We start from the raw sequence: 27228 nt of genomic DNA, 5'->3' as shown, positions 1-27228 counted from the left end.
TAGTAGTAAGTGCATTCTGTGAATACCAAATTGGAGTACGTTTAGGATTTTGTCTTAAGTTCATTCTGTGAATCGGGCCCTATGTTCCTGCAGTTCCTAAGATACAACCCTAATGTAGAACAGTGACTGTTGCTGAACTGTCTTCAATGAGATGCATGCAAACTTTTTAAAATAGGTGAGGGCATTGTGTTTTTCCCCCAGTCTTTATTATCTATTCCTAATATTGCTAAAAAGGGGTTGTTTGGGTAGATATAGATTCGGCTTTAGGGGCTATGGAGAGATGAGGGGCACTTTGCCCTGGTGGTACGGAGGGAATCTGAAGAGGAGGTCATGGGGTGGAAGGGGTGCCAAAAATGATTGTTGCACAGGACATCACCAGCGCTAAAGCCTGACCAGCTCACGTTGTTACCCCTGCACTTACTCTGCATTCGCATGAGCACATTACTCAACCTGCACTTCCCATGACACTCTACTCACCTGTCACTATCACTGCTCACCCTGCACTCGATCACAAACAAGCACATCCCTTACCAGGTATTCACTTGTACCCCTCTGCACTGTCACCTGCTCCCAAACTCAGCAGGATTATTTCCTCCATTGTAGGCAGAATTATACCACCAGTGCCAATGCTGAATCACTCCCCTCTTAATTACCACCATAACAGAATGGTAAAGCTGGTGTATGAATTTATTTTTTCCCGGGCAAAGATATTCAGTGAATTAAACACCAGGATCAATAGGATACCGAAATTTCATGATGAAGTTTAACTTGACAAAAAACTCACCAAGTAGTAGACCAACATCATTGTAATACGAGAGAAGAACTATACTTCACAGCTTCTTTGAGTACCTTAATATTAGGTCCTGTAGCATACCAATGTATCCCTTTCTATGCAAAGCACATACATTTATTTGTCCCACAAACCACTATGGGCTTGGATCATAAAGTAAGGTTGTAAATTTGCACCAGCAGATCTGTAAAATGGCATGGGGAAAATGTAGGACTTCCTGTAGTTCACAAAACCCTTCCAAACTATGGGACTGATTTAGATCTTGGCGGACGGATTACTCCTTGACAACGGTGACGGTTATCTCATTCGCCAAAATATGATTCCTATAATGGGGCCCCCCTCCTTCAAAGCTAGAGTGGGAAAAAGATTTGATTTTCTGTAACACGCAGTCTGAACCTGGGGCTGTATCTAACAAACATTTATAGAGCGCGTTACTTACCCGTGAGGGTCTCAAGACACTGAGGGTGGGGGGCAGCTACTGGTCGAACAGCCAGGTCTTGAGACTTCTCCTGAAGGTCAGCAGGTCCTGGATCTGACGCAGGTGGACAGTGAGGGTGTTCCATGTCTTGGAGGCGAGGTGGGAGAATGATCTTCCGCGGGTGGTTGTTCGGCGGATGCATGGGACAGTAGCGAGTGCGAGGTTGGCGGAGCGAAGCTGGCGGTTCGAGGTGTAGAAGGACAGTTGTTCGTTGAGGTACGCTGGTCTAACCTTGTGGAGTGCTTTGTGAGTGTGGGTGAGGAGCTTGAAGGTGATCCTCCTGTTGACCGGGAGCCAATGCAGATGTCTCAGGTGGCTGGTGATGTGGCTGTGGCGAGGGAGTCCGAGGATGAAGCGTTTTGTATGTGTTGGAGTCTCCTCTGGAGTGTGGCCGTGGTTCCAGCCTAGAGGGTGTTGCCGTATTCCAGCCTGATGTTGACGAGTGCTTGGGTGACCGTTCTTTTGGTTTCTGTGGAGATCCATCTGTAGATCTTGCGGAGCATGCAGAGGGTGTTGAAGCAGGAGGAGGAAACCGTGTAGACTTGCTCGGTCATAGAGGTCATTGAGTCCTGGATGACTCCCAGGTTGCGTGCGTGGTTGGTAGGTGTCCGGGCAGCTCCCAGCATGGTCGGCCACCAGGAGTCATCCCATGCGGATGGGGTGGAGCCAAGGATGAGGACCTCTGTCTCGTCCGAGTTCAGTTTCACCAGGCTAGTCTTCATCCATTCTGCAACGGCCTTCATTACCTCATGGCGGTTGGATTTGGCAGTAGCTGGGTCCTTGGTGAGGGACAGGATCAGCTGGGTGTCGTTGGCATATGAGACGATGTTGAGGTGGTGTGCACGGATGATGTTGGCGAGCGGTGCCATGTAGATGTTAAAAAGGGTCGGGCTGAGGGATGATCCTTGGGGTATGCCGCAGGTGATCCTGGTGGCTTCGGAGCTGAAGGGGGGAGGTGGACTCTGCGTTCTGCCATTGAGGAAGGAGGTGATCCAGTCCAGGGCTTTGTCTCAGATCCCTGCATTTTGGAGGCGTGTGCACAGAGTGGGGTGGCAGACGGTGTCAAAGGCGGCTGAGAGGTCCAAGAGGATGAGGGCTGCAGTTTCGCCGTTGTTCAGTATGGTCCTGATGTCGTCCGTGGTGACGATGAGGGCGGTTTTGGTGCTGGTATTGCTGCTGCTGTGATTGGGAGGAGTCCAGGACGTTCTTCTCCTCTAGGAAGTGGGTCAGTTGTCTGTTGGCAGTATTTCTCGATGATTTTTGCCGTGAACGGGAGCAGGGAGATGGGTCAGAAGTTCTTGAGGTCCTTTGGGTCCGCCTTGGGTTTCTTGAGAAGGGTATTGATCTTGGCGTGTTTCCAGCTTTCTGGGAAGGTGGCGGTCTCGAAGGAGCTGTTGATGATCTTTCGGAGTTGGGTTGCGATGATGGAGCTTGCCTTGTTGAAGATGTGGTGGGGGCAGGGGTCAGAGGGTGAGCTGGAGTGGATGGTGTTCATGGTTTTGATGGTGTCTACGTTGTTGATGTTCTGCCAGGAGAGTAGAAGGTCGGTGTGCTTGGCGGGTGTAGAGTCGGAGGAGATGGCGTTTGTCGTCGGTGTTTGGTTGTCGAAGCTGTTGTGGATGTCTGCGATCTTGCCGTGGAAGAAGGTAGCCAGAGGGTCACAGAGTTCTTGTGATAGTGGTATGTCATTGGAGCAGGAGCAGGGGGTGGCGAGTTGTTTCACGATGTTGAAGAGCTCTTTGCTGTTGTGTGCGTAGTTGTCGATGCATTCTTTGAAGGAGGTTCTTTTGGTGGATCAGATGAGTTGGTGGTGTTTGCGTCTGGCGTTCATGAGGGCTGCGTGGTTGTCTGGCGTCTGGTTGTTGCGCCAGTGTTTCTCGAGTCTTCTGCAGGTGTGCTTGGATTTTGGAGGTTGTCGTTGAACCAGATGGCTCTTGTGTCGGTGCGCCTGTTGGAGGGTTTCCTGATCAGGGGCAAGGGTGTTGGCGCAGTCGTCGATCCATTGTCTGAAGTTGTTGGCTGCTGCAGTCTCAGAGGGCTCAGGAGGAGGGAAACAGGCGAGTGTGGACATGAGCTTGTCATCAGTGACTTTTTTCCAGCTGCGGTGTGGGATATGTTGCTGTTGGTTGTGTGAGGTGTGTTTCTCGAAGGAGAAGTGGATGCAGTGGTGGTCTGTCCAGTGGAGTTCGGTGGTGTGGCTGAAGGTGACATGGTCACTGGCGGAGAAGATGGGGTCGAGAGTGTGACCGGTGGAGTGGGTGGGTGTTGTGACGAGTTGTTTGAGTCCGAAGTAGTCGAGGTTGTCGATCAACGTTGTGGAGTTGCTGTCATTTGCGTTCTTGAGGTGGAAGTTCAGGTCTCCAAGGAGGATGTAGTCTGTGGAGGCGAGGGAGTGCTTGCTGATGAGGTCGGCGATGGATTGGCTGAACTGTGGTCGGGATCCCGGGGGTCTGTAGACGAGTGTTCCTCTGAGGGTGGTGTTGTGATCGACGTGGATCTGGAAGTAAAAGGTGTTCGGCCATGCTGAGGTAGTCTTCGGTGTTGGTTGAGATCCTGATGGTGTTCCTGTGGACAATGGCTATTCCTCCTCCTGGTTTGTTGTTGTTTCGGTCCCTGCGGGTGATCTTGTAGCCGCAATGGCAATGGCTATGGCAATGGCTATGTCGGGCGTCGAGGAGGGGTTCATCCAGGTCTCTGTCAGGAAGGCAACATCCAGGGCGGAGGAGTTGCGCAGGTCCCAGAGTTCGATGGCGTGCTTGTAGACTGAGCGGGTGTTAAGTAGTACGCAGCTGAGGTAGTTGTGGCCTGCGGTGTTGGGATGGGCAGGACATGCAGGTGTGCGCTGGCTGGTGTAGCTACAGTTTCGGCAGGTGAAGGGTCTGTGGGTGAGATTTGGGATGGCCTGGAAACAGGTGGAAGTCCGTCCGGCGTTGAGTGCGTGGAGGGTATTTGCGTCGTAGCGGCGACAGATCCAGTGGTGGTCGTGGGGGCCAGGGGGTCTGGTGCTAGGTGCAGTCCAGGCGCGGACAGGCACAGACGGGCTTGCCTTAGGCACGCCTTCCGCACGCCAGCGGCGCGACCCTGCAGCGGTTGCCATATGAAGGGGAGAGGGCGGGAGCAGGGGGCAGGAGGCAGGAGCGTGCAGTATCAGGGGGCGGGACCACAGGGGCAGCGGCGGCGGGAAAACTGGCACAGATGGGAGCAAAACAAACAAGGGTTAATACAGAATACAACAGCAAAAGTAAAAAAATTAAAATAAGGGGAGGACAGTACAGGCACACCAAGGGTCAAATACAAAATTCAATAAGTAAAAGTAAAAAAAGAGTTACGGACAACAATACAGGCACACCGGGGTGGACTGCAGGCAGGGGACTGCGGCGCAGGGACTGGCAGCAGGTTCGAACCCTGACCGGCGCAGAGCTGGGCAGGGAGACTGGAGAGTGGCTGACGGCGGCGCTGCTGGGGAGAGTGCTGGCCTTGAACCAATACTGTATAAACAATATTTGTTGTCACGGGGTGATGCAGGAATGGGTGGCGATTAGCTTTTCACTGTGCAGGAGAATGTCTTCTATACTATGATATATAATTGAAAGTGTCAATGCAAGATTTGTTTATACTTTTTCATTCTAATTGGACTGATGTTTGTTACTTTTATGCCTATGTCAGTAAAATGTTATCGATAAGTGCCTGCTGTCGTCCCTACATATCCGCCCCGTTTTTCTTGCTTTGTTTCTCTTTATTTGTATCTGGCGGACTGCATGACATTTCTAATTGTGATCATCCTGCTGATGTTGTGTTATGTTATGTACACTGCTGTGGATTGTTCAAGAACTTAAAATAATATCATTTAAAAAAATTCCCATAATGGGATTTATATTGTAGCGGATGGGATATCTGTCACCGTTGTGACAGGATAACCTGTCAGCCAAGATCTAAATTAGGCCCTATGCCTTGAAACCTGAACCGGGTACAGCTTTTCAAGCATACTTAGGGATATATTTTGTGTAGTTGCTAAAAGGATCGTTGGTTTTCACCTGCATAATTGTATATGGTGTACATTTATGCCTATTAAAATTGCAGCTCCAATGTTCATTTTTTTGCCATAGAAAAATATTTTTCTTCAAGAAGAAACTCCTGTCTCTGCCAACTGATGAAGTTTGGGGGGCGGGGGGCTCTTCTTTTTCCCACAGTGGAAAGGTATTTACTCCTGCCCTTATCAGGACTAAATCTCTAATCATTTGAGAGTGGAAGAGGTTCGGAAATGGGTATGTAAATTCTACCTTTCTCAAAGCTTAATGTGAGCTGTTGGTTGCAGGTGGGGCCTACCAGCATTCATTTTTAGGTAACCAGCACTTACTTTTCTACAGAAGACTAACCCGGAGCAAGAGAGACAAAAGCACACAAGAGTCAAAGAAAGAGGAAGAGAAATATCGATCGAAACCATCACAGAACAGTGTAGCGTAGCGAGCTTCCTATTGTTGCTGCCTTGATTTTTTATTTGATCTGTACTTTTAAAAAATAACAACCAGAGTGAATGAATGAATGTTGATTTTTAAATCCATTGTGAAGTTGCATCCTTAGTTCTAGCTCCTAGAACGCTTCTGCCAGCATTTGTTTAATTTTACCTTGCACTTTGCACTCGTATGGTTGCCATTCGTTACCTGTGACCCTCCCGGTCCAATGCAGTCAAGAGCAGACTATTTGTGTGGAGTGAGGTCACAGGGAAGCTCTGCACGTGTAATTACAACCCACTTCTGGGTTGTGCCACACGCCGCCGCCATCTTGAGGTAAGGGACGCTCTATTTGTTGCATTTCCTTCCCAAGGCGGGCCGTTCAAAGGGAGGCTGCGGGACCCGCGCGCTCAAAACCATCACAGAACAGCATAGCGTAGCGAGCTTCCTATTGTTGCTGCCTTGATTTTTTATTTGATCTGTACTTTTAAAAAATAACAACCAGAGTGAATGAATGAATGTTGATTTTTAAATCCATTGTGAAGTTGCATCCTTAGTTCTAGCTCCTAGAACGCTTCTGCCAGCATTTGTTTAATTTTACCTTGCACTTTGCACTCGTATGGTTGCCATTCGTTACCTGTGACCCTCCCGGTCCAATGCAGTCAAGAGCAGACTATTTGTGTGGAGTGAGGTCACAGGGAAGCTCTGCACGTGTAATTACAACCCACTTCTGGGTTGTGCCACACGCCGCCGCCATCTTGAGGTAAGGGACGCTCTATTTGTTGCATTTCCTTCCCAAGGCGGGCCGTTCAAAGGGAGGCTGCGGGACCCGCGCGCTCAAAACCATCACAGAACAGCATAGCGTAGCGAGCTTCCTATTGTTGCTGCCTTGATTTTTTATTTGATCTGTACTTTTAAAAAAGAACAACCAGAGTGAATGAATGTTGATTGTTAAATCTATTGTGAAGTTGCATCCTTAGTTCTAGCTCCTAGAACGCTTCTGCCAGCATTTGTTTAATTTTACTTTGCACTTTGCACTCATGTGGTCGCGCCTCATTACCTGTGACCCCCCCCGGTCCACCGCAGTCAAGAGCAGACTGTTTGTGTGGAGGGAGGTCACAGGGAAACTCTGCACGCGTAATTACAAACCACTTACGGGTTGTGCCACACACCGCCACCACCTTGAGGTAAGGGACGAACTAGTTGTTGCGTTCCCTTCCCAAGGCGGGCCAGTCAAAAGCAGCCTATGGAACTAGCGCGCAGGGGACGTGCGCAGCGGACGCGTGCAGAGGGCGCGCCAATGGCAAGCCCATCTGCACCCGTCCTGTCCTGGCCTGGACCCGGGGCCTAAACCCCTGCCCCCCTGAACAGCAACAGAATAAAGTTCACTTCCACCCAGCTGCTGAACCTCTGAATGAACTCCCGACCTAACTGCGCCCGCCTTAATGCGGAGGGGAACTTCCCTGCCTGCCCAGGCTGCAATTTCACAATTAAAACTGATCTAGAGCAATCAGGTAATGCCACAGGACTGGTTAATTCAGCCCACCATTACACACAATGTGATATGAAACCCAAGCAAGCTCCTTTCAATTACTTTTCCTTTTACAACATTAACTGTCGCTCCCTCCCAAAACATCAGATGGACATTTTCGACCTCTTGGTGGACTTACAACCTGACGCCATCTTCCTAACTGAGACATGGCTTCATATTTGCTCTCGGCCTGAAATAGCCAGAGCTTTGCCATCTAATTACACTATTGTGGCTTTTCAAGACTGGATTCAGTCGGCTCTTGACACGTGCCTTTCTATCTCAGTCAGGAAGTTCAATAGTCACCGCCCCTTGGTTCTCCGAAGAGTTAAAGAAGGAGAAAACCAAATGTAAAAACTCGGAGCGGCGGTGGTGAAAGACTTATGCGACTGAGGCTAAAACCGCCTACCTTACTATCAAATGGGCTTATCATTCACATTGCGGGTCCGCACGTGCAAACTTTGTCTCTACATCCATTACTCAGGCTAAAAACTGCCCTAAAACTTTATTCAACATGGTTAAAGATCTATCCGGCTCAGCTGCCATGCAGTCATCCCCCAGCCTGAATGCTACACAATGCGAGGATCTTGCCCAATTTTTTTTTTTAAAGTGGAAACTATTTACTCTGCTTTGGCTAAAACCGTCCCCTCTCCCTCTCTCTCGCCCACTATGACCTTTGACCATCCTGTCCCTATGCCCGAAAGCTGCACGGCGTCTGCTTTGGCCCAGATGCATATGAATACACTTGACACCTGGCCACCTTTGGACATGGTAACATTTACAAACCATCTTAGTCAAATTAAATCCGGATTCCCCTGCGACTTATTGCCCATTACGGTCCTACAGCAAATCGAACAACCCTCACTTCATTACATCCTCCAGCTTCTCAATGCATCCCTAACGGACTCCATTGTCCCTCCAGATTGAAAACATGCAATGGTCGTCCCATTATTTAAAAAAACCAACTCTGACCCCGCGCTCCCCTCAAATTATCGTCCAATTTCGCTGCTTCCTGCTCTATCAAAAATTCTTGAGAGACACATTAATGGCCACTTATCTAAGTTCATTGAAACCAATGGGCTTTTGCATCCTTCCCAGTCCGGTTTTAGGACCTGTTATTCTACTGAGTCCACACTTTTAGGTGTTACAGAAATGCTTCGACAGAACCTTGATGCTGGCGAAGCCATGGCCCTGGTATTGCTATTCCTGAGTGAGGCCTTTTGATACGGTTTCCCACACCGTACTCAGGCCCTCCAATCTTCTGGTGTCATGGGGCGGCCCCGAATTGGCTTATGTCTTTTCTTTCTGACAGCACCTTTCAGGTTTTCTCATCCACCGCCAAATCCAAGCCACATTTTTCACCTCAGGGTTCAATTCTCACCCCCCTGCTGTTTAACATTTACGTTAGTCCCCTGGCAGTTATGGTGGAGGAATCTGGGCTGTCGCTTTTTTCATACGCCGACGATACCCAGATCCTCTTTTCTCTCTCAGCGGGCAAAACCTCTGAGCCTTCTGCACTCAGGGCAGGCCTCAGCTAAGCCATGGCCTGGATGAACGCTAATTTCTTAAAACTTAATGGCGATAAAACAGAGGTCCTGGTCCTGGGCAAAGATAGAGGTCTCTGGGGCCCTCAACACTGGCCCCCAGAAATGGGTATGCTTCCACAACCCTCCACCCAGGTACGCAACCTTGGCTTCATCATCGACGATTCTCTATCCATGCGTCAACAAGTTACTAAGGTTGCCGCTACCTGCTTCACCATTTTGAAATGGTTGAGGAAGATTGTCTGGATGCTACCTGTTCATACCCAGTGTACTGTATTCCAGGCCCTTGTTACATCTAGGCTGGACTACGGGAATATCCTCTACCTGGGAGTCAACAAAGAGGTAACGCGTAAGATGCAGCGAGTGCAAAACTCTGCTGCCAGATGACTTTGCCGAGCGTCCAAAACTGCATCGATGTCCGGGCTGCTGAGGAAACTCCACTGGCTTTCAGTGGAGAAACGTGTCAAGTTTAAGGCCCTCACATATATGTTCTGTATCAAGCATGCTAAGGGCCCGATGTAGGTAGGCCGTTACCGATCGGTAACGGCCGAAAATACCGATTTTGGGCCCTTACCGATCGGTATACTGCCATCGAGATGTAGGGCAAAGAAAAACGTCCAAATCGGTACAAATACCGAATCAGAATGACTACCGAATCGAAAATAATCCGATACGTACATACCCCTATTCGGAAATGTAACGAATCGGTAACACACCGATTCGGATAAAAATACCGAATCGGTCCATGTACCGAATCGGTAGTGACACCGAATCGGAAAATATCCGATTCGGACCATGTACCGAATCGGTAGTGACACCGATTCGGAATAATTCCGAATCGGACCATTTACTGAATCGGTAGTGACACCGAATCGGAATTACTCCGATTCGGTCCATGTATCGATTCGGTAGAGACAGCGAATCGGAAATAAGCCGATTCGGATAACCTATCGAATCGGTAGAATCACCGAATGGGAAAATCCCCGATTCGGACAGATAGGGAGATGTAGGGAAGCACAGAAATACCGATTTTGGCTCTAAATCGTTATTATTATCTCGGTATTTACCATGGATTACAATCAGGTGGTAACCAACTCCAACCCATAAAAATAGACCCAAAATGCATTGCAACTTGCAGGATGGCAGCTTTTTATGTCATTGCAAGGCGGCTACGGCTACAGCAGGAAGGACAGAGGGAATGGCAAAGAGAGGAACAGGTCTACAGACAGAGGATCACCCTGTTCATGCTCACAGAGGCAGAGATCCTACAGAGGTACAGGCTGGACTCAGACACCATTCTGGAGCTCATCAGGGACCTCAAACCACTGTTGGACCACCCCACCCCAAGGGCACACGCCATCCCAGCGCACGTCCAGGTGCTATGCAGCTTACACCTGCTTGCGTCTGGCAGCTATCAAAGTGGAGTTGCAGCGGTAGGAGGGGTGACCCATAGCAGCCTGTCAAGGTTCTTCCACACATTCCTTGACGCCATGATAAACAGGATGGACCAATACATCTCTTTCCCTGCAACCCACGCAGAACTGGTACAAACTAAAGCTGACTTCTACCAGATGGCACAATTTCCCCAAATCATTGGCTGCATAGATGGCACGCACATTCCGATTTGCCCCCCAGCTGACACAGAATACATATACCGCAATCGGAAGTCTACGCACACCATCAACGTTCAGGTGATCTGCAATGCGAAGTGCACCATCACAGACCTGGTAGCAAAATTCCCAGGGAGTACCCACGACTCCTACATTTTTCAACAGAGCGGCATCTATGCACGGCTGATGGCTGGCAAATTTGGTGAAGGATACCTCCTAGGTGAGACACATCATCAGACCCCCATAACACAAAGTAGCTAAGTGTAATACATGTATGCATGTGAGTAATGTTACCCCTTTTCCTTCCAGGCGACAGTGCATATGCCCTCCGCTCATTCATACTCACCCCCTACCTCAACCCCTCCACACCCAGCCAAAGGAGGTATAACCGGGCCCACAAAAGCACAAGGAATGTAGTTGAACGGACCTTTGGCATCTGGAAAAGTAGATTCAGATGCCTGCACAAGAGTGGAGGTGCAAGGCAGTATACCCCCATCACCTGCTGCAAGATCATAGCTGTCTGTGCAATGTTGCACAACCTTGCGGTGAAGAAGGGCACTGAGGTCGAGTTGTCTGACTACGAGGACCATGACGACGACGATGCTGTGCCACTATCACAACCTGCTGGGGTGTCTACGCCAAGTGATGGCAGATACAGACGTGAGGAGATTACAGAAAACTATTTCTGAGTGAGTACAGATGCACAGACAGGTAAATGGTTGTGAGGAAAAGCAAATTTTAATAATGTTGCAACACCGTTACTGCACTGATGTGCAACAAAATAAAATGTCAAAGTAAAAAAAACAAATGTCAAAGGTCCGGGTTGCCTCACCCGCCCTGGCAAGCCTACTTTTTGGTGCACTTGGCAGCCCCATTGGGGTGTGCCTCACCCCCTTCCGCATGTCCAGCGGCTTCTGCAGAGCGCCTGGTGCTCCGGTGCGGCTCCGACACAGCGCTGGCCGGGCTGCTGCGGCTGCTGCTGTCCCTAGCCTCCCCCAGGTCCAGGGCTGGATTGGCCGCAGTGTTGGAAATGATCATTGCCTCCATGGCTGTTGTTATGCGGGCCATTCCCCTGGTGACCTCAGCGGTGTTCTGTGTCAAGCTTGCCTCCATATTAGCCCCACGTTGACACAGTTGCACTGTAGCAGCAGCAAGGCGGCTAATAGATCGGTTGTGCATGCGGGCATCCCGCCTGCGCGAGTGCTCGTGCTCCTCAAGTCTGCCGCATAGCTGTGTGATGGCTGTGGTCAGCCTGCCAAGACCTGCAGCAACTTCCTTGTTTGTGTCAACAAAAGCCTTAAACCCTTGCACCATCTCGCCCATCTGCAGGTTGTGCTGGCGGAGCTGGCGCTGGCAGGCTATGATTGGCTTTGCCTGCATGCGCTGGATTTTGACCATGCTGCCTTCAAGCCCCTGGAAGACACTGCCCTCCCGTGCCGGAGGTGCAGTGCTGGAAATGGCACGCCTCCAGGAACTGCTGCTGCCGCCCTGCTGTGTGGGCTGGGGTGCCACTGGTGTTGTTGTGGTGGTGGCTGGGGCCTGACCCGCTGCTCCCTGGATAGGGTTGAGTGGAGCCACAACCATACTCCTGGCTGGAGATGTGGTAGGTGCAGGGTGGGCCGTTGTAGGAGAGTTCTCAGGGGAGAACAGCAATGGGGGTGTTCCAGACATTTGTGGGGAGTGAAGGAATGCGTAGTCAATTACCAGGTCTCCCTCATTTCCCTGGCCAATGGTGTTGTCCTCCTCCTCCAGGGCAGCCTGACTTGTGCTAGGCCCTGCCACCGCACTGGAAGTTGGTGCTGGTGCTGGTGCCTCAGTAGCTTGTGCTCCTCCGCCTGATGGTGCCCCTAGGTATAAAGAAGCATTTGTGAATTGAGTGCCGATGTAGTACAGTCACTACAATTAAAGCATTGCACATGTCCTTGCATATCCTTTGAATGTGTTCCACTGTTTTCTATATTGTGGTTCTGCACTGCCATATTTTGCCAACTTCTGCTGACTACATTTACCATGATGCTTTTCTCTTGTATGTTGGTTACAGGACTGGGCTGGGGTTTGGCTGTGCATTGTGTCTAAAGGGGAGGTGTCTGGTAGGGTGTGTCATGATGCGCATGCTTCTTACCTGTAGCTGTAGCTCTGGCTGAGCTATCCAGGGTCCCGATTCCTGTCACACACTCCCTCTCGATGCTGCTGGACACCAGTTCCTCCAGCTCAGTGAGGGGTGGCCCCGGGTTCCTGCCTCCACCAGTCAGTGCAGCTTGCCTCTGCAGCTCAGCCATTTTGCGTTTCGTCAGGCTGCGGATGTCATAAAATCGTTTTTTGAGGTCATCTAGGGTCCTGGGGGTGACACCAACTGAGTTGACCTTCTCAGCTATCTCGCTCCAGAGCCTCCTCTTCGTGCTGTCCGGCACAGTGAGGGACAGCCTCCCAAAGAGCTGCCTGTGCACCCTCACTACCTCCTCCACCAACACCTGCAGCTCCATGGTACTAAACTTGGGCTTTCTCTTGTGGCCAGCCTTCTGGCTCTCACTACTGCTTGCCATCTTGCTATCACAGTGCTCTGGCTCCTGCTCCCACTGCTGCTCACTGTGAATGTTCAGCTCAGGCTGCCTCTCCAGAAAGTTCTTAATGAGCTGCACCTGCCTGGGTAGCCACTCCCTGCTTGGGTGGGGGAGGGTGGATCCACCTCATTGGCTGTTTCGGATTTTACCGATTCGGATTTTACCGAATCGGATTCTAACGAATCGGGTTTTGCCGAATCGGATTGTTCAATGCATTCCTATGGGCATTTTGGCCATGGGGGTGTATTCCGACCTCCGAATCGGTAATTGCCGAATCGGTATTTGCCGAATCGGCAATTTCCGATTCGGTGGTAGCCATTTCGGTACATTCCGATTCGGTCCGTGCCGATTCGGTACGTATCGAATCACAATACCGATGACGAACAAATCGGTATTTTATCTTTTTTTTTCCTACATCTCGTTTTCCGATTTCAGAATACCGATTCGGTGCGCCTCGGTATTTTGAAATCGGAAAAAACGATTTACCTACATCGGGCCCTAAGTCTTCCCACTACCTCCATCATCTAGCCTGTCCTTATGTTCCCTCTCGCACTCTTCGGTCTTCCACACAAGAGAAATTCCAAGTCCCTAAGGTCAGACTTTCCCGAATGGGAGGGCACTCTTTTGCATACTTGGGTCCTTTTTTTGTGGAACGCTCTGCCTCTACCCCTCCGCAGGCAATCTAATCTCCTGCTGTTCCGTAGGTCTCTCAGGACTTGGCTTTTCAGCCAATAGGTCTCTCCATTCTCTCTGCTGTACCCTTTTTGGGTAGCTGTTGCGCTGACATATACATTTAAAGAAATTAAATAAATAAATAAAATATATACGGAAAAAGTGTGAAAAAGGGAAAAAGCAGAAACCTGCAAGTTTCAGATTAAAGAGGCATGAAGTGGAATCAAGACTACACAGCCGTGGTATTTGGCATCCAACATTCAATTGCATCATCCACTGGCTTCTGAGCGAACCTTTTGGCCCTGGCACCTATTCTTTTGCAAATTAAGCACCGCCCAGTCTCACATGTTTCTGGTGTGCACAGCCTGTGAAAACAAACCACATGTTGAAATGTCCGCTCCCCACTTATTACCTCCGATTTAGTCCCCATAATATTTGACAGTTGTGGGGCAATATTGTGAATGAGTAAAAGCATTTCTGACTGCAAGCTTGCCTTTTGTGAAATCATTTACTTGACCAAATGGCTTTGTGAACCACGCCATAGTTTTCATGTTTTTTCTGCCTTCTTCATCAGTAGGTGATAAGACTTTGAAAAACTTGCTAATGGTACAAAAAAGGAGCCTGAAGGACTTAGGAATTCATAATAATATGGTTTCAGAACAAGATTAGGAATCAAATTGGAGTAAGCACTACAGGGTAGCCATAACGGTAAGCAGAATTTGAACTATACAGTAGAGGAAGACATATTGGCTTATGCATCGAGTACTTCCTTAAGAAAGGTTGGTCTATCAAGTGCTCCAGACCCTAATGATGTAAGTACAATACTATTAAAATGTTTTGGGTGGATTACAGTTCTTGCACCAGTGTTTGAATCATTTACAACATCAAGTAAATTCATGATTAGCTGGAAAGGACCAACCAAAAAGCCAATATTCAAGAAAATACGTCCCCTACGATCTGAAAAATTATCCCTTGATAAGCCTGTTTGATGCAGAGGCTCAGATTTATGTCAAAGCAATTATCCAATATATGAATGGATTGATATGAATACATGTATTCCAATTGAGCAGGAAGGGTTCAAGGAAAGTCATGGAACAGCTGACCACAGTTTAGTTTTGCAGCTCCACCATCAAGTGAGGCCCTCCTGAGCCCCTGCACTCTCAAGTGTTGGTGTTAAAGGCCCTTCTCCACCCGCAGGATATACCTGCGCCTCACCCTGGTGGTCCAGTGGACCTCTCACTCTTTCTCTTGCTCCGTTTTTCTGCTGGCCTTTTCCTTTCACCTCTTTCCTTTCACCCTTGTTTTTCACCCTTTTACTGTCACTCTCTTTTTACCACTTCCCATCCTCCTTTTCACTTTTACTCTGTTTTCACTCTACTCTTTATTCTGTGCACCTCTCTCCCGCTTTTCCCCACCGCTGCTGCCCCTACTGCCCCTCCCCCCCAAGCGACCAGCCCAAGCCAGTTTCCCCTTCCTGCTCCCGCCTCCCTGCTGCCCAGCCTTCCACGACCCCTACTTAATGGTGGCCGCTGCGGGGACAGGCGAACAAGACCACTGACTTATTGTCAGTGAAATTGCTGTCCCACCCTCACAGCTCCACCATCAAGTGAGGCCCTCCTGAGCCCCTGTACTCTCAAGTGTTGGTGTTCGAGGCCCTGCTCCACCCGCTGGCTATACCTGCGCCTCAATCCTGGTGGTCCAGTGGACCTCTCACTCTTTCTCTCGCTCCGTTTTTCTGCTTGCCTTTTCCTTTCACCTCTTTCCTTTCACCCTTGTTTATCACCCTTTTACTGTCACTCTCTTTTTACCACTTTCCATCCTCCTTTTCACTTTTACTCTGTTTTCACTCTACTCTTTATTCTGTGCACCTCTCTCCCGATTTTCCCTGCCGCTGCTGCTCCAGCGCCCCCTCCCCCCAGCACGACCAGCCCAATCCAGTTTCCCCTCCCAGCTGTCCAGCCCTCCCTGACCCCTACTTAATGGTGGCCACTGTGCGGGCACGCCGCTGCACACCAAAGGCAAGCCCATCTGTGCCCGTCCATGACCCGTACGCGACCAGCGCCGGGAATCCGGGACCTCCAAACTGCCAACGCTACATCCCAGCGGCACTCTACGCACTCAATCCAGGTCGCAACAACTGCAAGCTAGCATCACCAGGTGACACCCACGGACCCTTCAGCTGTCACTCCTGCAGCACCGCCAAGACCACGGATCCAGCACAACCCACCCACAACAATGAGACCGCACCAAAGACCCTGCAATGTATCGTGCTCAATGTCCGATCACTCCACAAACACGCCGCTGAAATCTGGGACGTCCTTGACAGAACCACCCCGGACGTCGCATTCCTCACTAAAACCTGGACTAACACCACCTCAGGACCTGACATCACCATTGCCATTACCCAAGGATACTAGATCTCCAGGAAGGACCGCCCCACTTGCCCTGGGGGGAATCACCATCATACACAAATCCACCCTGAGCAAACTTTCCGACGAGCCCACAGACCTGATGGAACACCTACACTTCAAGATACAGGCCAGCCCTACCACCACCCTCCAGGTAACCCTCATCTACTGACCCCCCTGTCCCTGTGGACCATCCACAACTCCATCACGAACAGCATCACCCCGCAGGCCATCGTGTTCACCAACTACACCTTGCTGGGAGCCCTCAACTTCCACCTCGACAACCAACAAGACCCCAACACCACATCCCTACTGGACAACCTCCACAGCATAGGTCTCTGCCAGATCATGAATCAGTCCACACACTCAGCAGGTCACACCCTCAACCCCATCTTCCCCACAGGAAACTATCACTTTCAGCTACACCACCAAACTCCTGTGGACAGACCATCGCTGCATCCATTTCACCCTCAGAACACCCACCATCCACAGAACCCAGCACCTGTTCCCACGCGAAAATTGGACTAAAATCACAGATGACCAACTCACCACCTAACTCGGCAACTCCACCCCAACCGTAATGGACAACGACAACCCCAACACCGCAGCCCGAACCTTGCACAGATGGATCTCCGACTGCGCCAACAACCATAGCACCCCTCAAGAAGAAGCCCATAACAACTTCAGAGCCGCAACCAACGCCCACCACCAACTCATCAGAAATACGAGCAAGAAAGTGATCCAAGACAGAATCTCCACACATGTGCACAACAGAAAAGAACTCTTCAGCATCATCAAGGAGTTCGCCCAATCCATCAGCGAGTCTACAGACATCCCTCCCTCACAAGACCTCTGCGACAAACTCAGCATCTTCTTCCATCACAAAATCAAGAACATTTACAACAATTTCAATGAAAACAGCCAACACACAGAACCCTCACTAACCACCCTGACACCTTGAAGCCAATGATTGACAACTGGACAGCCCTCACCACCAAAGACACACTGAAGATGATGAAATTAATCCACCCTGGGACCCCCAAGGACCCCTGCCCCCACCACATCTTCATCAGAGCCACTGACACCATCGCTCCCATGCTTCACCACACCATCAACCGCTCCCTCGTGAACACCTCCTTCTTCTATGACTGGAAGCACACTGAGATCAACCCCCTCCTGAAGAAACCCTCGGCAGACCCCACCGACCTCAAGAACTACAGACCCGTCTCCCTGCTCTCGTTCTCAGCAAAAGTCATCAAGAAAGCCATCAACAACCAACTCGCCACCTTCATCGAAGAGCACAACATCCTTGACTCCTCCCAATCTGGCTTCAGAATGAAACAACAGCAAAGAAACCACCCTCCTTGCTGCAACAGACAACTTCTGCTCCCTCCTGGACAGAGGAGAGACAGTAGCCCTCATCCTCCTCGACCTTTCAGCGACCTTCGACACAGTCCCTTACTGCACCCTTACATGAAGACTTCACGGTGCAGGGATCCGGGACAAGGCCCTCAACTGGATCCGCTCATTCCTCTCTGTCAGAACACAGTGGGTCAGACTCCTTCCCTTCCTCTTGGATCCTACACCGACCACCTGAAGAGTCCCTGTTAGACCCGGGACCCTGGCCGCCCAAGACTCGCGTCGAGGTCAGTCAGGGATCGCCATTTCTAAGTGTCAGGGCAAGGGAGTCACACACCAAGGCAACCCCTACTCGCCCTCTAGGTAACGTGGCGCGAGCAGTCAAGGCTAAACTTGGAGGCGATGTAAGTTAAGTATTTGCGCATGCACCCCAGCAACAACACCCAAGGCCCACCACAAAGAAAACACTCCACACAAGGTTATGTAAAAATAGCCTTTGTATTATAAAAATATACATCAGATAAAACACACATCTTATTACACGGTGCCAACAGGCACGGGCGGAATTTACAAGGGATATTTGTACAGGACAGGGCCACCTGGACCACTGTCAAGGGTATCAGCACTTTTAGAAATAATTACTGTAGCACAAAAATATAACAGTAGAGCATACAACCAGTAATCACTGGTAACAGGACCTCTCTAGCACCACCTGTACTAGGGAGAAAACAACCACCTACATGTCACAATACCTATAGGGGTGCAAAAGCAACACACATGATGTCGTAACATTCAGAGGTGTAAAAGGACCAAGAGAACACATGATGAATAATCTACCCATTCAGAGGTGTAAGCAAAACACATGATGCCGTAACATTCAGAGGTGTAAAATCACTAACTATGTCCCCAAACTCACCAGTCACCACCTGTGACTGTCCCGGTGTCCCAATGTCAGGGCCTAAAGTGGCAGTTGTCCACTAAGTGCTGGACAACTGGAGCAGGGAAAGTTAGCACAGAGTTGGAGCCTCTCTGGGCTCAAAGAACCACCACTTGTGGCACTGGTGAGCCTCTCTTAGGCTCTCTCACCAGTAAGGGGGGGCTGCTGAGCCTCTCGGGGCTCCAGCAACGGAAAAGGTGCAGCCTCGCTGGGCTGGGGGGTCCCTCGCTCTGGGGACCCAAAGCAATAATGCTGGCCAAGAGCCACGCTGGACTCTAAATCAACTGGTGCCCCCGGGGCACCTCGTGGCTCCAAAGACGCGGAGATATTCTCTCTCGTTGGAGCCTCTCTGGCTCGGGTTGGAGTCCCCCTCTTGGGGACTCGGGTCACTCACAAATGCCCCCGGAGCCCTCAGGCTCGAAACACAAAGGCGCGAGGTCGCGCTACCGAGAGGGGGCGGGGCGGACACCGGCAATGTGTCCCGACGCTCCCCCCCTCCTCTGCAGGCACCTACCGGGTTGCGCTGGTCTCTTCAGCGGAGCCGGGTCTCTCCCGCTGGTCCCGGGGCTCTCCTTCCCTCTCGGGGAGCCTCGGCAGGCTCTCTCGCGGCTCGGCGAGGGAGGCGGGACTTCCGGTCGGCCTTTCCGGGGCCGCGCTCTGATTGGCCGGCCGGCCGGAGCACTTCCGGGTCGTCGCGGGCAGCGCGGCGGCCCGTTTTAGGCAGGCAGGCGGCTTCCCAGGATCTGAGGAGTGGGCTCCCTCGTGAATCCAATAAATCACGGACCTGGGCAAAACAATACGGCAATGAGCGGGGTGGCACCCGCGCCGTCAAACCACCACACGGGGCGATCGGAGGCCGGGTGGGCACCGGCCTCTGCAGACCACATCGCTCCCAAGCGCTGCAGGCACAAATAAGCGCTCGTAAGCGCTAAACAGCAGCAAAAAGCGCTCCCAGGCGCTAGGGGTAAAATCCAGCGTTTCCAAGCGCTAGGCAGGCGATCTCAGCGCTCCTAGCGCTGAAGGGCAGAGAGCAGCGCTCTCAGGCTGCAGGCAAGGAAGTCTTCAGTGCTCCCCAGCACTGGAGGACAGGACAGGGCTCCAGCAGGGCTGGAGGCAGGCATGGGGGGCAAGGCTGGGCCAGAGCCAGCACACTGGGTCTCCAGGCAGGGAGACTCCCCAAGTGGCGGTCCTCCTGGCCCCAGCAGCGGCACAAGCCCCCTCTGGCAGGATTCCAAAGAAGAACAATTTCAGTGGGGACACAGCCCCTTCTTATACTGTAAATTCCTTTGTTACAATGTGCAGGGTGGGGGAAAAACCAGTCGCAGCTGGTTCCGGAGCACTCTTGATGGCCCAACCACCCATTCCTTTCACTGGGGAGGCTAGGGTCTTTAGACACACCACAGGGGGGCGGAGCCAGCATTGTGTGGGGAAAACCCAGCCCATCCAGGACCCAGGTGCACTCCTCCCACACATCACTCATGCTAATCTCCCACTCACCACCGGGCAGACCCATCCAGACTTCCTGGAGCCTGGCATGCCAGCCAGCTCCAGCCAATCACGCTCCAGCACCCTCACTGCACACATATCTCAATGTCCAGAAGTAGCACTTCCCAACTAGACACATACATGCCGCAGACACCATCTTGCAGCATTCACTCTCACGAGTTTAAGCATACCAAACTCGAGCCTGCACTCCCCACGCATCAGGAACTACCAGGGACACACACATTCCCCATGCATTCCTATGGGAGGGCAGGCCAGCCATACTACACGCACGCACTTTCACTCTGGGACCCAGGGGAAAGTGCGCAGAGACCCAAAAATCACTAACACAGGGTCACAAATAAGGCAAAAAGTCTAGGGGTGAACCTGCCCTGCGGGCCAAGTCCAACACAACCCCCTTCCAGCCAAAACGCAGGGGAGAACAATCACCACCGTGATGGACTTCCCTGCTTGGGGCGATAGAACATGGACGCAGGCCCGCCACTGCCGGGACACTCTCCTGTTCTATGCCACGGTGAACCCCTAGGGTTCCTTCTAAAGCTCCTGTAAGAACCAACTGGGCTACCCCACTGGTACTCCTCAGCTGTCCGCGGCCAGGACCCGGCCCTGGGCCACCCAGGTGCCACCGGTCCTTGGCAATTCGCAGAGCGGGGGGTAGTAACCCCTGGCACACAGTGTCCATTCTCCACTCTCCCTGTCTGTAAGACAGGACTAGACTGCCACTGGTTCACCAGCCTTTGGTCTACAACCTCAGGCGGACCAGGAGTCTCAGGGAAGGCTCTCCTCCCCTTACCTCGTCTTCCAGGGTTCCTCCTCCTCCTGCGAGGGGTACCCTTACAACGCCACTCCAACCCAGGGTTTGACCCCTCAGGTTGCACCGGGGTCAGAGGGGGGCTTTCCCACCCTCTGCACCCTCTTCCAGAGGTCTGCCCTCTCCCAACTGGAGAAGTTCCCCTGGAAGAACCGGTCAGGACACTGCTTACAGTCGTCCTACCCTTCAGGTCAGGCCGAACCTGCACCTGGCCTCCCAACCTCCGGTCTAAAATCTTTGGTGGAATAATTGCCTGGCACTCCAGGACTTCTGGGGACTCACACGCAATCCCCCTGAGGCTGACACATGACCCATGTGTCGTGTGACGGTCTGTCTGGCGCAGATCTCCCGCTTCCTGTCCACCTGACAGGGCGCAAAGATCCCCCAGACCAGAAGTGGCGCCACCCGGGTCCACCCAAGACCTAGCCCAACTGGCTAGTCTCTGGTCCACTGGTGCATCCACTGGGAAACTCGTCCCCCAATCACTCCTCGCTTCGGACTTCTGTGCCCTCCCAACTGGAGCGACACTGCCGGACACTGGAACCCCTGGAGTTCTGGTTACAGACACTCCAGGTTCCCTAGACACTGGGAGATCCTCCTCAAGTGTACTAACAGGACAGCCTAGGTCCCTAACCTGGTGTTCCCTCAAGAAACCACCCAAGTTCTGAGACAGGGCTTCGGGCCTCTGGGTGCTCTCAGCCACCCACTGACTCCTGCTCCGCTGAGCCAGGCAGTCAGCCCCTTCACCCTTCTCACTATACTGGGACCTAGCTGGGCTACACTGAGCCTCTTCCACCACACTGGGCTGGAAGCTCCCTGTACCACTACTGTTGGACTCACTCTCTAATGACTGTACAGCACCTCTGGCCCTCTCCCAGCGGTCTGCTTCCAGTGCAAGCTCCCATGGTTCAGACAATCCACACCCCATCAGGTGTTGCCGCAACCCTGGGGAACAACAACTGAGCAACTGCTCTCTGAGAAACATATCGAACAATATGTCCCAATCACATTTCGTGGGCTCCTGTACCCAATCGCACAGGGCTTCACAACAGCCCTCCTCAAAGTCTACCCAAGACTGGTGAGGCAGCCTCCTACTGCCCCTGAATTTCAACCTTAACTCCTCCTCTGGAGAAACAGGAACCATACTCTGGGAACTGGGAGTGGGACTGTCAACACCAACACTTAAAAAGCTGCCACCACTGGACTCCACCCTCCCTGGGGGATCCAGAAAATTCAGACTGCGGGCAGGGGATAACCTACTCTCTAGGGCTATCTTCTCCCTGGCCCAGGCCCTCTCAGCCTCTGCAATCCGCTCATTCACACCCAGCTGCGCCATCTTCCAGGCATACTCTAACCTGAGCTTCTCCATGGCCAGCTGGTGTTCCCTCTCTTCTCTCCTATCCACCCACTCTTCTGGGGACAGGGAAAGGGATGGGGGGCTACATCTGACACGGGACCCAGCAAGGGACTCCCTATCTAGGGGGTACTCGCTCTCTGCTGGCGCCCATCCACTGTCAAACTCACTCTCCACATCAGACTCTTCAGGGTTCCCCTCAGACCCACCACCCTCATGGTGTGCGGTCCGGGCCCTCTCCCTCTCACTGTGCTCACGCTCCCAGTCACTCTTCTGCCACAGGATCATGTTATCCCTAAGCTTGGACTGGGTGTCTGACTCACTCACTGGGATGTCTCTCTCCTTACATAACCGTACCAACTCATGCACACTGTACTTAGACAGGCCACACAGGTTAAAAGGAGATTCCATCTTGACAGGATGCTCACAGACACGTGCAACACAAGGGAACTAGCAATCTGAAGTAAAAGTACACAATTCCAAAACTTCCACTCTCCTTAAAAAAGAACTCACTCATGCGTCCAGGAAACCACACCATTCATCCACGCACACCCTCCCCTCGGATCGGTAAGGCAGTTTCTACCACCCCTGACTTCTCAACCTGACCACATGTGACACAGGTACCAAACTCTGGAAGCAGGGCGGGGGACAAATGTACTGAACACAATTATCAAATGACACTCTTCAGGAGAAGCAATAATGGAACTTCACCAAAACACAATAATCCCCAAAAATGTGGTCATCTAAAATGCAGAGCTTTGTAGTGGCCAGTTGCTACTGTGGTACAACGCAAACACAAATTCTTATCCTCACCGCTTGCCGCCAATGTTGGAAACGGGCCCCTGGCCGCCCAAGACTCGCGTCGAGGTCAGTCAGGGATCGCCATTTCTAAGTGTCAGGGCAAGGGAGTCACACACCAAGGCAACCCCTACTCGCCCTCTAGGTAACGTGGCGCGAGCAGTCAAGGCTAAACTTGGAGGCGATGTAAGTTAAGTATTTGCGCATGCACCCCAGCAACAACACCCAAGGCCCACCACAAAGAAAACACTCCACACATGGTTATGTAAAAATAGCCTTTGTATTATAAAAATATACATCAGATAAAACACACATCTTATTACACGGTGCCAACAGGCACGGGCGGAATTTACAAGGGATATTTGTACAGGACAGGGCCACCTGGACCACTGTCAAGGGTATCAGCACTTTTAGAAATAATTACTGTAGCACAAAAATATAACAGTAGAGCATACAACCAGTAATCACTGGTAACAGGACCTCTCTAGCACCACCTGTACTAGGGAGAAAACAACCACCTACATGTCACAATACCTATAGGGGTGCAAAAGCAACACACATGATGTCGTAACATTCAGAGGTGTAAAAGGACCAAGAGAACACATGATGAATAATCTACCCATTCAGAGGTGTAAGCAAAACACATGATGCCGTAACATTCAGAGGTGTAAAATCACTAACTATGTCCCCAAACTCACCAGTCACCACCTGTGACTGTCCCGGTGTCCCAATGTCAGGGCCTAAACGTGGCAGTTGTCCACTAAGTGCTGGACAACTGGAGCAGGGAAAGTTAGCACAGAGTTGGAGCCTCTCTGGGCTCAAAGAACCACCACTTGTGGCACTGGTGAGCCTCTCTTAGGCTCTCTCACCAGTAAGGGGGGGCTGCTGAGCCTCTCGGGGCTCCAGCAACGGAAAAGGTGCAGCCTCGCTGGGCTGGGGGGTCCCTCGCTCTGGGGACCCAAAGCAATAATGCTGGCCAAGAGCCACGCTGGGCTCTAAATCAACTGGTGCCCCCGGGGCACCTCGTGGCTCCAAAGACGCGGAGATATTCTCTCTCGTTGGAGCCTCTCTGGCTCGGGTTGGAGTCCCCCTCTTGGGGACTCGGGTCACTCACAAATGCCCCCGGAGCCCTCAGGCTCGAAACACAAAGGCGCGAGGTCGCGCTACCGAGAGGGGGCGGGGCGGACACCGGCGATGTGTCCCGACGCTCCCCCCCTCCTCTGCAGGCACCTACCGGGTTGCGCTGGTCTCTTCAGCGGAGGCGGGTCTCTCCCGCTGGTCCCGGGGCTCTCCTTCCCTCTCGGGGAGCCTCGGCAGGCTCTCTCGCGGCTCGACGAGGGAGGCGGGACTTCCGGTCGGCCTTTCCGGGGCCGCGCTCTGATTGGCCGGCCGGCCGGCCGGAGCACTTCCGGGTCGTCGCGGGCAGCGCGGCGGCCCGTTTTAGGCAGGCAGGGGGCTTCCCAGGATCCGAGGAGTGGGCTCCCTCGTGAATCCAATAAATCACGGACCTAGGCAAAACAATACGGCAATGAGCGGGGTGGCACCCGCGCCGTCAAACCACCACACGGGGCGATCGGAGGCCGGGTGGGCACCGGCCTCTGCAGACCACAGCGCTCCCAAGCGCTGCAGGCACAAATAAGCGCTCGTAAGCGCTAAACAGCAGCAAAAAGCGCTCCCAGGCGCTAGGGGTAAAATCCAGCGTTTCCAAGCGCTAGGCAGGCGATCTCAGCGCTCCTAGCGCTGAAGGGCAGAGAGCAGCGCTCTCAGGCTGCAGGCAACGAAGTCTTCAGTGCTCCCCAGCACTGGAGGACAGGACAGGGCTCCAGCAGGGCTGGAGGCAGGCAGGGGGGGCAAGGCTGGGCCAGAGCCAGCACACTGGGTCTCCAGGCAGGGAGACTCCCCAAGTGGCGGTCCTCCTGGCCCCAGCAGCGGCACAAGCCCCCTCTGGCAGGATTCCAAAGAAGAACAATTTCAGTGGGGACACAGCCCCTTCTTATACTGTAAATTCCTTTGTTACAATGTGCAGGGTGGGGGAAAAACCAGTCGCAGCTGGTTCCGGAGCACTCTTGATGGCCCAACCACCCATTCCTTTCACTGGGGAGGCTAGGGTCATTAGACACACCACAGGGGGGCGGAGCCAGCATTGTGTGGGGAAAACCCAGCCCATCCAGGACCCAGGTGCACTCCTCCCACACATCACTCATGCTAATCTCCCACTCACCACCGGGCAGACCCATCCAGACTTCCTGGAGCCTGGCATGCCAGCCAGCTCCAGCCAATCACGCTCCAGCACCCTCACTGCACACATATCTCAATGTCCAGAAGTAGCACTTCCCAACTAGACACATACATGCCGCAGACACCATCTTGCAGCATTCACTCTCACGAGTTTAAGCATACCAAACTCGAGCCTGCACTCCCCACGCATCAGGAACTACCAGGGACACACACATTCCCCATGCATTCCTATGGGAGGGCAGGCCAGCCATACTACACGCACGCACTTTCACTCTGGGACCCAGGGGAAAGTGCGCAGAGACCCAAAAATCACTAACACAGGGTCACAAATAAGGCAAAAAGTCTAGGGGTGAACCTGCCCTGCGGGCCAAGTCCAACAGTCCCCCAAGGATACTCCCTCAGCCCCACGTTGTTCAACATCTGCATGGCTCCGCTAGCCCCTATCATCAGAAGCCACGGACTCAACATTGTTTCATATGCAGGCGACACCCATCTAATCCTCTCTCTATCCAATGAACCCAACGCAGCCAAACACAACTTTTCAGAAGGCATGGAAGCATTCGTCAAATGGATGAGGAGCAGCTGTCTACAACTTAACATGGACAAAACAGGTTTACTCATCATGGGCCCATACCCCCATGCCTGGAACGACACCTGGTGGCCCCCTACCCTAGGAAGCCCACCCACCCCCACGGACCACGCACGCACGCAACCTCTGAATCATCCTGGACTCCGAACTCAAAATGGACCGCCTGATCAACTCTGTCACATCCTCCTGCTCCACACCGTCCGCCTCCTAAGTAATACCTTCAAATGGATCTCCCTCGAACACAGAAAGATTGTCAAACACGCCCTCGTCACTTGCAGACTTGACTACGGCAACGCACTCTATGCCAGAATTGACAAAAATCTCACCTGCAAACTTAAAAACATCCAAAACACCACCGCCAGACCAATCCTCAATCTGCCACTGCACTGCCATATCACCCAGCACCAGCACAAAATACACTGGCTTCCCATCGAGGCAAAAATCACCTTCAAGATTCTCACCCACGCACACAAAGCCCTCCACAACATCGGACCAGCATACCTGAATAGCCGACTCACATTCCATGTGCCCCAAAGGACCCTACGATCAGCCCACCTCTCCCACGCCATGTTCCAACGCACCAGGAAGTCCAGATTGGGAGGCCGCTTCTTCTCCTTCCTCGTGGCAAGCACCTGGAACGTCCTCCCGCTCCACCTCTGATAGGCGACATCACTCCCCAACTTCCTGAAGGACCTCAAGACATGGCTCTTCGATAGACCTCCTCCTTGATGGACAGGTCCCTGAGCATCCCCCCACCCCCAGCGCCTTGAGACCCTTACGGGTGAGTAGTCACACAGAACAAACCCATGATTGATTGATTGATTGAGGAATTGCTCAAAATGCAATAGAAACAAGGGGCAATTTATATTACTGTTTTGTAGATTTCCGCTAAGCCTTTGACTTCATAAATAGGGTGATACTTTGGTGTAAATAGGAAGATATCAAAATTCCAAGGGACCTCTGAATTATCTTGAGAGAACCACATAGAGGGAAGTGGGCTAGAATCGAGAAGATTCAATAGGGTCCCTTTAACAAAAATCCTATAAAAATGGGCTCCGTCAAAGATGTGTTTTATCACCCTCTAGGTTTGCACTATACTTAGCAGACCTCCGAGTAATATACGCAGTACACATTCTTTATCCCCTAAAATGAGGAGGATCCATGGGCCATATTATCAAGAAAGGGTGATACATTTCTGCCGATTTTATCGGCAGGAAACTGCCAATAAACCGGCGAGAATGGGCTTGATAATATGCCCTTGTGAATTCCCATATAAGCCCAGGTTAACACCAGAACCTGGGCTTCTATGGGAATTCACAAGGGCATATTATCAAGCCCATTATCGCCGCTTTAGCAGCAGTTTCCTGCCGATAAAAGCGGTGATAATGTATCGCCCTTTCTGGATAATATGGCCCAATGTTTCTTGTTTACTGTATCCAGATGATTATACTGGAAGAAAAATCATCTAGACATTAACAAGGAAAAAATGGGCCTGGCCTTGAGAGCCAACATGACAAACGCTTAACCGAGCAGCTCTACTCCAACCCGACAATATCCTTCTTACACCGTGAGCCTTGGGAATACATCTGTGCCCCTG

Source organism: Lissotriton vulgaris, chromosome 8 (assembly GCF_964263255.1).
Source record: "Lissotriton vulgaris chromosome 8, aLisVul1.2, whole genome shotgun sequence".
Taxonomy (NCBI): Eukaryota; Metazoa; Chordata; class Amphibia; order Caudata; family Salamandridae; genus Lissotriton; species Lissotriton vulgaris.
This window is presented reverse-complemented; position numbering follows the sequence as displayed.